Raw genomic sequence first — 12,574 nt, forward strand, 5'->3', positions numbered from 1 at the left:
TTCAAGGCAATACAGGGATTATTGCGTGGTCAATAAATGTATAACTGTACTTTAGTGAACTCTCTAAACGCTATACAGAAATATTTAATAAAATTTTAATATTTTGTACTATTTGTGGACAATAACTGTGGGCTGGTTGTCTAGTGGTAACTCGCTTGACTGTCAATCCAGAGGTCCGGGGTTCGAATCCGAGACGGCTTCGCGTGTATCGGTGCAATACACCGGTCACGTTAAAGGACCAAACTGTCTATTCGCAAAGAGCAAGGCTATGTTAGCCGGACAGGCCTGTATCTAAAATGATTTCTCTCTATCTGTTCTGGAGGGCTTTATCTCACTCTGTCCCTATGGTCAGATCGCTCTGTGTCTGTACTAGTAGAGGATGAATTTTGCGTCCTGTGCTGCTGCGTTTGCTATATGTAAAGCGCCTTTGAACGTGTTTATCATGAAAAGAGCGCTATATAAATCTGATAATAGTAATAATAATAATTTGCGTAGTCTATATCCCAATATTTCGCTTAAAAATTGTTATTTCATCAAAACAACACATGTACTGAAACAAATATATATTTGTTTAGCTTTATACAATCTACATTGTATATGAAGATCCTTTTGGAACTATAGAACGCAAGATATCAAATTAATAACAGATTCGGCTCTGTAAGTCTGTTTATAAGAGGTAATGAAATGTGCAGCATCCAACAGCATGCCCCTCTCCAACCTTAGAGCCGTCTTAAGCAGACTTTTATGACAGTTAAACTTAACGCTTAAGTTGAACTCTGTTACAGACAAATTGAATAGACCCCACGATCCCAAAGGACCAGAAAATCCAACAACTACAGAGAGACTTTTAAAGACTGTTGTAATATTTGCTAAAATATATAGCAAAATTCTTAAAAGCTACAACAATCAATTTAATAACTCCCAAATATCTAAAACTGATTTTACGGATAATGACGCGGAAGTGGATTTAAATTTGATAAACTATTACTATAGATTTTCGGTCTTTGTGTAAGTTTTGCAGAATGATTTATTATTAACGATTCTCACATCGACCATTGACAGATCATTGAACATATATATCTTTATAAAGTGTTAACAAATAAGTTTATCAACTCTCAACACTCTTGTTCTAACATTATACCAAAAACTATTATACAACAGTGCTAATGCCATCAAAATAAACACATCAGTTAAAGGCATGCAGCTATTAGTATTTCTTTTGCTGTATCTCATGTGTATGATAAATTAAGAATATGTTCAGGTAGCCGAAATGACTGCCATCTTGAAGACTTTTGGACTGCCTTCACTCGGTGTTTTCATTGACTGGTGGTGATCTTTTGAAAGTTTTGTGCTTGTATCAGCATTTGCACTAGATATCTACTTTCATCATTTCTATCCCTCTATTGAGAACTTCCTTCAGTGTGCAAATCGTAGATGAATGAAACACGAAAAATACTTTAATCCGACCGAAATTATTATTAAAACATTCGACTGTTTAGTTGATAATTATCATATTCTATTTCCTTGCATATATGAGGTTAATATTTCTTTACAAATGAACAGAATTTCTTAAAACATTCCGAAAAGGCGTGCGTATTAATATGGTTGGTGATATCAGTCAAACGTATCGTTTTATATTTTATTTGGTAAGAATTTAATAAAGTTTTTCAACCAAAACTAAACATTATAAATTATTTCATGCAATGGAAGATAAGATTAATAATAGGAAATGTTACTAAAACCACGTTTTCAGCATACGAAGCAAGGGATTGCCGATATTGGGCATAATGGCAATTCATCAAACACTAACGTTTCTAAAATATTTGCCTTATTCCTGTGTTACGACTAAATCATTTTTTCTGGTCTTGGTCAAGGGACGAACTGATCATTTTTCAGAAAGAGACTGGAGTCAATCAGTTAGATCTCCGCACTTAGTTTTATAAACTTGGATCGTGAATAATGTTTCCATTGTTGCTAAAATTAATATGATTAAAAGATTTCAACATTTGATGTTTAAAGGAAATGTGTGCTTCAAGATTAATTATTTATTGCCTAAGATGTTAACTGTACTTTTAAAAAATGCATTACCTATTGACTTGGCAACAATACAAAAATATTATTCAGAAACACAGATGTAATTGTGGACAAAAAGAAACGTTCGTCCTTCTACCCATTCGTGTTGAAAAGAAATCATCGCCTTGATGAGAAACAGGTAAGTACAGACTAGAAAAGTTACTATAGATACCTGACTGCCATAACGTACCAGCTACGGCGTTTAAAACAAAATGTCACAATTTAATACAGCAGGTAAAGGGAATAAGATAAGTAAGATACTTACTTTACATTAAAGGCAAATTGATACATTTATTGCATCAATCTGTATTTCTTTAGAGTGAACTGTTTGCCGGATGCACTTGCTTTTGTATTGATATTGACTAACATCAGCTCTCCGTAATGAACTGCACAATATTTATGAGTTTGAAAACGATAACAAACATCTAATAAATAAAGATCCCAAAATAAATAGAACTACTTATGTAAGAATTCAATCACTTGATGAAAGCACAAGTATTGATTCTGTAAATTCAGTAATTTACTTTCACGCGATGTCTAGACACTTTGAGGTGTTGTATAGATTGAAATAGCAGAGCAAGTACGTATATGTTGAAATGTGTATATGCCCAACCACTGTGTATGTGCTTCACTTTTTTCCTTAATGGGTCTTACCTTATATCTTTTGTTTGTCCTTGTTTTAGGAGGCTTCGTGCTGGTTACGTATCTATTAGTGGATCGTTGTACTTCTTCTGTTAGTAAATCATCACTGTTATCAAAGGGAAGAGAATTTCTGTTTGCAAATATCTTATATGAATGTTTCTACAGTATTAAGGGAAGGACGGTTATAATTTTAACCTCAAGTTTTTGTTTGTCTAATCTTTCTTAAAAAAGTAATACCTACGGATTTCACATTGAATTTCAGATGTTTACATTTAAAGGGGACCTTTGTAGCCCCTGTGATCTCAAAAACATAAAGTACTAAAGTCCAATAAGAAGTTTTCAAGCCGCCACACGGCATATAAAGGCTGTGATATTTGTCAATCCTCCGGAAATATGTAATGCAACAGAATCAGTTAATACAACTGAAGACCGATGGTGTAAAGGACAGCACAGAGTAAAAGTACGGTGAGACATTTAACAACCTACACACGACACTAAAAGCAGTTAGAAACAAATAAAGATGACCTCAAGTCGTTTATTGCGTACGTAAAATATTTTTCTTAGATAACGGCAGCAAGAATTGCATAACATACTCGTGTCTGAAACAAACAACATAGTTGATATGATAAATTTTATCTTACACGACATGATGTTGTCTGGCATAACAGTTTGCATTTGTCTTTAGTTCTTCACAGCTGCCATAACAACATCAAAGAATAAAAACTTTCTGTCTAAAATCAGTGTGGCAAAAGGTTATGTAAAGACACTGTACGGGGTAACTACCTGTCCGCCCAGTCGCAAGGACAACTAACTATTACTACACACCATAGGCATTCGGCGCATTTGTTTGGTCAATAATGATGATATATATTATAAAATAACATTTATAGACAGTCCAGGACCCGAAAATAAATCAAGCACCCATTTACTATATACTGATTAATTGGTGGTAAACAACTCTGCAGTGTTGCATTTTGCGACGACCGTCGTTTCACGCTCTGTCATTTTTTAACCAAGAAGATGTCGTCTAATATCCGCATGCCAACAACACCATGCGCATCTTTCAGAGCCCGGGTAATACTTTTCATGTCGTTGATCATTTTGGAGAAGTAAGTATTTTAAATTAAAAAAAAAACTTGACAACTGCGTTGTATTTTGTATCTATATTATACTGAAAAAAAAAGAAAATTAATCTCTAAATTTGAGCAAATAGCTTTAATAGATATATATCAAGATTTTGTCACAAGCATGTGATTGAACAGATCAATGCATTGAGATTTTTCATGTGTCGATAGGGAATCATTTAATATGCTTTGAGTAGCGCCTAAATACCTTTAAAAGCGTGTGAAAAAGAGGAACATGAGTAACATATTATTAGAAAGATATGCCACCAGGAAAAAGCTTTTATCATTATTATGTTCAGCTTTTGTCCTGCTCTATTTTTACATCTAAGATTGAATTGCAATCTTGCTACATCCAATAAGTCTTTCCCTAGAATTTTTTTAACATTATATGTGTACCTAGTGATATACACTATTCAGCTCTTGGTGTAGGCTGTAATTTCCTATTTCCTTTATATGCAAACATTTCATATTTGTTAATATTAGCATTTATATTGTTAGCGCACCTGAGCACGAAGTGCTCAAGGGTGAGCTATTGTGGTCAGTGATTGTTCGTCGTGCGTCATCCGTCGTCCGTCGTGCGTCGTCCGCCAACATGTTCTTTTAAAGAATATCTCCTAAACCTAGAGGCCAACTTTGATAAAACTGCACAGGGATGTTTCCCGGATTGTCTTCGTTAAAATTCGTTTAACGAATTGAATTCCGTACATAATTCTGGTTGTTATGAAAAGTAAAACCTGGTATGTTTTAACTAGTGGTCATCTATCAAGATTGTTCAAATAATCCCCTAGGGCCAAATATGGTGCCGCCCTGGGGGTCACGTGGTTTATATAGACTTAACAAGGAAAACTTTGAAAATCTTTTTGAATAATACCACACGGCCTAGGGCTTTGATATTTGCTATGAAGCATAGTATAGCGCTCCTTTACAATGATTGTCAAAGTTATCCCTCTAGGGTGAAATATGGCCCCGCCCTTGGGGTCACATGGTTTATATACAATTCTATAGGGAAAACTTTGAAAATCATCTTGTACAAAACCACATGGCCTAGGGCTTTGATGTTTGGCATGAAGCATCGTATAGTTACCCTTTACCAAGTTTATTCAAATAATCCCCATGGGGTTAAAAATGGCCCCGCCCGGGGGCACATGTTCTAAATAGACCAGTATAGGGAAAAACCTTTGAAAATCTTGTCTTAAATCATAAGGCCCAGAGCTTAGATATTTGGTATGTGGCATGCTCTAGTGGTTCTCTACAAAGATTGTTCAAATCATGACCCTGGGGACAATATATGCCACGCCCGGGGACCCTTGTTTTACATTGACTTGTATAGGATGTTTTTTAAATCTTCTTGTCCAGAACAATAAGGCCCAGACTTAGATATTTGATATTGTGTAGTGGCCAACTATCAAGTTTATTAAATCAAAATTTGGACAAAAAAATAAGGTTTAATACAAATATTTCAATACTCGTCTTGATCAATTACAGCTCATGAACAGACTCAATCACACTGAGTCTGCAATTTTCACTGTTTGCCTTGTTCTCGGTGCTTCCGAGGGATCTACTTTTCAGATTTTATTGAATAGTCTTAATCGTGACCAACTGACCTACTTTCTCGTTTTCCAACTTACAGCATAGGCAATCTGACTAAAGTACTTGATCTTCTAAACGAAGACCTGAGAACGACCCATTCACATTCGTCTTCTGTATATTTTGGATTTCCAATATTGCTATTTTTATTTTTGCAAATCTATTTTTGTTTGAACCAATCAGACAATTTGTTCGAATGTCAGAGTAAGAAAAATTTGAAGTTAATCCAGGACTCGAACTCGGGAACTCTCGCTTACAAAGCAAGTGCACTACCGACTGAGCTAACCGGCTATCTGATATCTTTCGACATAAAAATTGTTGATATCAAAAACAAAGGCTTTTAAAAACTTGCAGAATGTTGTAAGTTAGCTTTTGATTGGCTAGCGGAAGGGTTGTCAGAACGAAGCCATCAATAGCTCGTTGTCAGATCCTATGCGTAGCGTAATAGGAGATGTACTTTAGTCAGATTGCAGCATAGGAATTTGGACCACATGTATAATTTTTTATTCAGATTTTAAAACTTGAATAGTCTTTACTCATGACCTACTGGCCTATTTTATTGTTTTTGAAGGTACAGCATCGAAATTAGGACCACGTGTATAACTCTTGATACAGAATTCAATAATCATCTTTAATATTCTTAACCCTGACTTACTGACCTACTTTCTGGTTTTTGAAGCTACAGCAAAAAGATTTCGACCACCTGTATAATTTTTCATACAGATGTCAGAAGTTATCTTGAATAATCTTTACCATGACCTTCTCCCCTATTATGTTTTGTTTTTGAAGCTTGAGTTACATGTATAATATTTCATACAGATTTCAATACTTATCTCGAAAAATCTGGGTAGAATTACACCAAACTTGACATTCGTTTAAATCTTTTACTATGACAATGTTTATGCCGCACCTATAAAAAGTGTTGAACAATTTCAGTTGATTTGAGACTCTTTAACAACCTATATTTAAAATCACGCTGCAAAAGAAAAACCATAAGAGCTGTTTTGTATTCATGGTACCACTCTCTTAAATGTATACTGCAGAGATTGTATTACGCGATGCTTTGCGCAAAAATAATCAGAAAGGTCTCGACAGAAACATTCAAAGAATTACTTTAATGCGAACTGTTTGATAAAATTCCAGACGCCAAAGTCTACTTTTAGACAAACATTGATAATAATCACGTAATTCGTGTCAATTTTAACAAACGCTGGGATATTAGTCGAGTACATCTTTTTTGAGTAACCCCTCCTTGTATTATTCTGTATGTAATGTACTTACAGTGAAACGGAATTATATTTATTGGTCTATATCTTTCTTAAGTCATTTTATGCCTGTATGTGACCTTTTACATAATATAACAACTTAGAACTTTGTTACATTTGCAACTAGATAACATCAGTGTAATTTCGATTTTTCTTAAACAGATTATATTTAAGCCTTTTCAGACTATGCGAGAGGTGTTCAGCTTCTATTTAAACACTTTACAAATATACGTAATATATATATATATATGTTCAATAAATTAAATGTATATCTTAAAGACAGAAAATGAATAATTAGTGAAGATTGTTCTTTTTATCCTTAAACCCGGGTGCTTGGTAAGATCATGACATGTAAAGACGTTATCTTGGACCCTGTGTACCTGGAATCTTGTCAATCAGACGCCTCCAGGACGAGCCCAGTCTTCAAGGATTGTCTGATGATTTTTAAATTTAAAACTTACCTGTAAACAATTTTCTCCGTTACTGCAGACTTTCCATAGAACCAGAAAACACTGAGTCCTAGTACGAGAAGGCGTTTTTGCATCCGCCACTAGGGTCTTAAACTGTTGCTGTGATATCTAATAAAATCTAAAGAAGATCATTTGTGAGCAAATAACAGAACAAAACAAAAAAAAAATAGCAGACTGACTCTGTTTATTTGAGCCTGTTTATGAGAGGTTATTAATAGTCCACATCCCTTATGTTCCATAGCACTGGTTCAAATAGAACTCTATTTTAGAAAAAAATGAAATGACTCCATCATGTCAAAGGATCTTTTACAACCTGCTATTGGACTTATGATAGTCAATATTCTGCAGAAAAAATATAGAATGAACCTGAAGACATTCTTAGATATTGACGACAAGAATGCACAACTTTTTCATGTTTGGTAAAACATATTTGACGATGAAATATTTATACGTTGTCTTGCAAAAACAGTTTACATCTTTTTTAAATGAAAATTAATTTCTTAATATGAAAATATAGCTTTTGATTAATAGATGTATATTAAAACTTTGCCTTTACCGCGTGATTAATCGGATTAATCCATTGGGATTTTTTAAGTTTCGGTAGGGGAAAAATGTAATATTCTCTCAGTGGTAACTTAATACCTCTTAGAGTGTGGTTTAAAGAAATACACACATCAAGTCACCAAAAGAAAAACATGCAATTAAAAACGATTTGTATCATGCTAAATTTCTCTCAAAGGCCTACTTCGTATCCAAGATTAAATTGCAATAATGATATAACAAATAAGTTTTTGCCAAGAGTTATTTAATTACTAACCAACCAAACATGTGCATGCAGTGATTGACACAATTCAACTCTTGGTAAATGTCATGTTGTCTCATTTATTATTTTATTCAAGCATTGATATTAACTTAATTTTGCATTATTATTGCTATTGTTGTTGTTATTACTATTATTATTACAAGAAGTAGTAGTAGTAGTAATATACGTATTAAAACTTACGCCAATCGTTTAAATCATAGAAAAGTTCTCTAGTTTTTTTTACTGCACAGTTCTATGACTCCAGTGTAGCCATGGAAGTTATGAGCTACTACAAATTGATAAATGTAATACCCACTCTTGAAATGTGGATGGTATTACGTGATTCTTTCACAGAAAGGCATCAACTGGGAATCTTAATGTTACTCAAAAAAATGTTAAATGTGATTCGTTTGACAAGATTCCAGACATGTTGTTCTGCTTTTAGACAAACCGCGTATCTTGTGCACATTTTGTCAAACAGTTGAGATATTAGTTGAGTACATCTTCTTTTCTGAAAGATCTAATTACATTACAGTAATCCCTCCTAGTATAATTCTGTACTCAATTCGTTTTATAGTGAAAAGGATATTGATTTATTTGTATTATGTCTTTACTGAGTCATTTTATAAATGTATTTGACCTTTTACGTAATGCGGCATATATGACAATATAATATTGAAATTTGTTCAATATGCAGCTGGTCTACGGTAGCGCATTTTCACTTTTCTTTAAAAGCGAGAAGACAAAAATATGCTTTTTGGTATTGTATGCCTTTTAAAAATATACGATAGGTGTTCAATTTATATTTGAACACTTTAGAAATATACGTACATTTCCAAGAAGGAGATTATTTACTGATAATGGATTAGTTCATTTTCTTCAATTTATCCTTAATATTAATTTTAAATCACTGTAGGGTCTTGCACTGCACACACTTCTGCAGTCGTCACTTCAGAATAACACTTACACCATAATCTAGTTGGAATCCATTCCCGGTAGTTTTTAATTAGATTTGTGTAGTTTTAAGATCGTCAAATACCTGTTTCAGTGTATTACTAGATGCGGTGTATTGACGAAATATCAACTTCTAAGCGAAGTCTTCTTGAAATAGACTTCGCAGTATTTGTCCATGAATTGTTCAACATATTATTCGCGACGTAAAATCGTAAAATACAAAGATAAATATCAAACAGGGAATGCCACGTTCCAAAAACACAGCCTCCCCAAAATGAATCCCACAGCACGCAGATGTGCTCACTTCTAACACACACACTTCTAACACACACAATCATATACAAAGCAAACACACGAGGACAAAACAAACAAAAAAGGAACACACACAGTGGGGCACCGCCATGGAACGGTCAGTGGCAAAAACACCACTGGGGAGCTTAAACCGGTTTATGGTGCGCACCCAACCTAACTCACACCATGTTCCAAAGACACGGGAAAGTGTAAATAAAAGCAATCCCCGCCTGGTCCTCTCCCGCTTCCGTCAGACACAATCAAAGAGGGAAGCGTAGTGTCCATCTGTAAACTGGTTGAACACTAAACATGCGGTGTGTCTCAAAAAAGTTGCGTAAACAGCATTTAAAATATGCAATGCATTCATTTAGTCTGTTTTGGGACTAATATCAATTTACTCGTACTCTACAATCATATTGTACGGAATAATTCAATAATCAGAAACCTTTCGGTTAGTGTCAATTGTGTGGTAGTGCAAAATGTAAACTATGTCATGGCTGAATATTGTATTCAGAAAATATAGAATCAACTGTAAACGTTCGACTCTTAACAACCGGGCAAAAATGCATAGTAATAATACAATATAAGTTTTTCTATATAAACTCTGACAGTATCCTTTGGAAGTATAGAACGCAACAAAGCCAAAGTTTAGCAAACACGGGTTAATTGAGTCTATTTATTGCAGGTAGTAACGTATGCAACATCCCTCACACACTCTAGCACCTACATATGAGAACTCTGTTACAGATATATTGAATTTTGAATAGATTCCATGGTGTCAAAACACTAGGAAATATAACAACACTGAGTTCACGTACAAGAATGCAACGTGGGTTTAAAAACTACTGTTGCGATATTTTATCAATTCTAAAATAAGATCCCTCTGTTCAACTGAGTCGGTTCATCAGAGGTAATGGATAGTTCAGCACCACTTATGTCCCAAAACATCGACTTTAGCGGAACTCCGTATGACACTTTAAGTGATTTATATTCTGCAAAGAAAATGTAGCGAGGACCTCAAGTCATTTGTAGCTCAGGTAGAAACATTGTTTTCTTACATAACGACGACGAGAATTGCACAACCTGTTTATGTTTTTGGACAACATACTTTGATGTTATATATTTTATTTTGCAACACATGATGTATTTAAGTAATAGACGCTGTCTCTCAGGTAAACCGTTCGCATCTTTTTATGAAGATTCAAATCATTTCATCAATATAAACAAGTAGCTTTAATAGCTTTATATTAAGAGTGTGTGATAACCGCGTGATTGACCTGATCAAACCATTGGTATTTTCCTGTCGATAGGGAAAACATGTCCCCTCAAATCATACCCACAAGGACACAACGTGATGATAATATTTAATGTAAAATATTGTAACTACAACCTTAAAATGATAACTAAGAATAATAAAATCAATCACAATTGTTTAATGTGTTACAAGCGACGTTAACATTTTCACAAGAAATATAAGCAATTTATAATCAGTCTCGTATCAAAATATTTTCATACATCAATATATATATTATTATATAGCTTGTTATATAACTATTATAACATATTTCAACTGTAGTAAAATTCTGACAAGACGGAACACGTACACATTATGACATCATATCATAAAATATCGTCTGACATGATGACGATCAACTGTCCAAACCCTGAGTGAACTGACCACGCTATGTGAGAATACACGTGCTCATCAGAGCGCGAAATTAAGGTATTGGACACCTAATAGTAAGTTTAAAAAATGGCATTTGTTTGGTATATTTGTAAAGTTGACCATGTTTCGCAATGTGTTGCAAATTTTAAACAACTTTTACCGTGCCGTTTTTTGTAAATCTTGTATAATTTATGGTATTTCCTGACGCCCAAGTAGAGACAAATTTCAATGTGATGGCCGCTATCTAAAACGTTTGCAGGGAATTCATTACAGCATTAATTTTGATAAAAGAAATATCAAACTATTGTAAAACAATTATAAAACACAAAATAAAACTGTAAACATCTTTTTTTATCTAGGGTGCCTCAAGTAAACAGATTTAATGAGACAGAATTTTAACTCCAACATTGAAAAATTAAGGTCGAATCCTGCGGGTCTATTTTGAATTTTGCTCACCTTATTCAACAATAACCTTGGGGCAGTAGTAAAACATACCTGATTTCTTTCACAATATGTAATCTAAAGAATGAAGGCAAAATAGAGATTTTTTACCGCATGTAACTCAGTATTTTTAAAGATGTCTAACTCTACCCTTCCTGATTCAGAGGTAAATTCACTTTGAACAGCAAGAAATCGCTTATAAAATGAAAATTTTCCGCTTTTGTACAATTCATCCATAATAAGTCTTGAAAGAAGTAAAAACTTACTAGAAAAAAGGAAAATATGGAAAAAAAATTGGTCCCAGTGGGGCTTGAACCTATGCCCCCATGAAAAGTGCAGTCAAAGTAGGTTTATGGTAGGAATTGAATACTCTTCAAAAAGAAGGTACTCTATTACGGGTCCAATACCTTAACGCCTCACCGTGGTCCGCTAGGAACGATAAGAGAGGGAGTAATTTTCTTTTAATTCACTGCGTTTAACCGCAGAAAATTATACTTACACATTGTAATCTTTGAGTGTTGCCTTTTACGTAACTTTATGAAAAGCATACAAATAGAAAATGGTTCTTATCATGATTATTTTCAGATTTTGTACCGCTATTAAATGTTTACTTAACTTAATATCGTCTTGCCTAGGGTTATCTTAGTAATAAACTTATACGTGTACGCTGTGACTGACACAGTTCAGCTTGTGGTGTAGGTTGAATTTTCTTATTTCTTGTTATCATTCAAACATTTTATATTGACTTGACTTGATTTTCATTATTATTAAATAAGTATTATTATTAGTAGTAGTAGTTTTATCATTAAGACTGAATCATATAGCAAAATGCTTTGGTATGCCCATTGTTCTTGTTTTAGGAATGACGTATTTAATACCATGATCATGTTCATGTTGCGCAGTTCTTTGACTCCAGTGTGACGATGTATGTGATGAGCTGCTACAATTTCCTACGTATTTACATCCTACATGTAAAATTATACCGCAGATGAAATACCATTAGACCTGTTGTGTATTTATTTATCGCTAGTGTTAATGCTTTCTCTAAAAGGAGATACTATTGTGCGATGCTTTGCTCAATTCAATAAATGGAACCCTTAACAGATACATTCAACGGTTTATTTCATTCCCAAAAATTACTTAAATGACATTATTTTGACAAGATTCTAGACATGTTTTTCTACTTTAAGACTAAAATTGATAATAATCGAGTAAATTGTGCAAAAGTTGACAAACACTGGGGATATTAGTCAAGAATG

Source organism: Mercenaria mercenaria, chromosome 12 (genome assembly GCF_021730395.1).
Source record: "Mercenaria mercenaria strain notata chromosome 12, MADL_Memer_1, whole genome shotgun sequence".
In the NCBI taxonomy this organism is placed as follows: Eukaryota; Metazoa; Mollusca; class Bivalvia; order Venerida; family Veneridae; genus Mercenaria; species Mercenaria mercenaria.